This window comes from Octopus bimaculoides, chromosome 5, assembly GCF_046866305.1.
Source record: "Octopus bimaculoides isolate indiv1 chromosome 5, ASM4686630v1, whole genome shotgun sequence".
NCBI lineage: Eukaryota > Metazoa > Mollusca > Cephalopoda > Octopoda > Octopodidae > Octopus > Octopus bimaculoides.
The window spans coordinates 19,719,126-19,720,842 of record NC_142932.1 but is presented as its reverse complement, the minus strand read 5'-3'; positions in this window follow the sequence as shown (position 1 = coordinate 19,720,842).

Sequence of the window (1,717 nt, the reverse complement as noted above, 5' to 3'; positions counted from 1 at the left end):
CAAATACAAAATCTCTGAAGAAATTTGATTAAATTATTAACACATGCTGCTGTTTTCCTCCGCATCTGTTTCCAAGTTACATGAAATATAATAGAAAATTATGCCTTGTCTGGTTCACTGGGTGGCAAGTTGAACTTCTCTCTCTCTCTCTTAAAGATTTTTAAAATCTCTCTGTTCATTCTTTTTCTTGCTTGTGCATATGCACTTATAGAATATTGTTTCTTAGATCCTATTTATAAAGAATTTATTGTTTGTAAAGAAAAAAAAAAATATAATTTTAGACTTGTTTATAAATTTAGTTAAATGTGAATTTGGTACAGACAATAACTTCTTTATACAAACAATAACTTCTTTATACAAACAATAACTTTTTTTCTGCAGATAGTAACTTTGTTTTTATAGACAATAACTTCTTTATAAAGGGCAAAGTCGACCTCAGCAGAATTTGAACTCAGAACGTAGTGACAGGCAAAATATTGCTAAACATTTCGCCTGGCATGCTAACAATTCTGCCAGCTCACCATCTTACTACTACTACTACTACTACTACTACTACTACTACTACTACTGCTACTGCTGCTGCTGCTGTAACTACTACTACTACTATTATATATATATATTATTAATATTTTGAACTAATAGATATAAGTCAATTAGAAGATGGAAAATAAGATTGTACAGAATAAAGTTTAATACCAATCCATCTTCTCGTTACTTAATGTGTGTGTGTGTGTGTGTGCAAAACAGACTGATAAAATAAGCACCAGGTTTTTAAAAAGAACAAGCAATAGGGTCAATTTGCTTAATTAAACTCTTCAAGGATGTGTTTTACTTTTTGAAACAATCAAAAAGTAAAAAAGATGAAAGATATGTCAGCGGCACATTATGGCTGAGATAGTTGTTTAACGTGGAGGCGCAATGGCCCAGTGGTTAGGGCAGCGGACTCGCGGTCATAGGATCGCGGTTTCGATTCCCAGACCGGGCGTTGTGAGTGTTTATTGAGCGAAAACACCTAAAGGTCCACGAGGCTCCGGCAGGGGATGGTGGCGAACCCTGCTGTACTCTTTCACCACAACTTTCTCTCACTCTTTCTTCCTGTTTCTGTTGTGCTTGTAATTCAAAGGGCCAGCCTTATCACACTCTGTGTCACGCTGAATATCCCCGAGAACTACGTTAAGGGTACACGTGTCTGTGGAGTGCTCAGCCACTTGCACGTTAATTTCACGAGCAGGCTGTTCCGTTGATCGGATCAACTGGAACCCTCGACATCGTAAGCGACGAAGTGCCAACAACAACAACAGTTGTTTAGCAAAATTTCTGTTGCTTCAAGTTCTGAAAGGATGCAGAGACTGGTCTGAGACAGCTTAGAATCTCCTCATGTAACATACAACTGTAGGAAAATGCTGCTGTCTCAGTATCTGAATTAGAAGCAGGGTAAGGTGGAGTGGTTAGTTATTTCTGTTGTACTGATAAAGTCTAGAGAAAACGGAGGTGGTCCTACAATGAGCAACTGGTACATGGCCTGATGTTTCTGAACTTTATCTGTCAAGCCTATTCCTTCATAAGCTTTAATAGCACTTGAGATAATGGCCAGAAGAGCTTCATGAGAGTGTGAGCTACTAGAGAACAATCTCACCAGCATACTGTGGGTATTTCAATGATCTCAGTTTTGATTTGGGTTTGGTGGCAGCTGGCAGCCTTTTGATGTTGAAAAGAT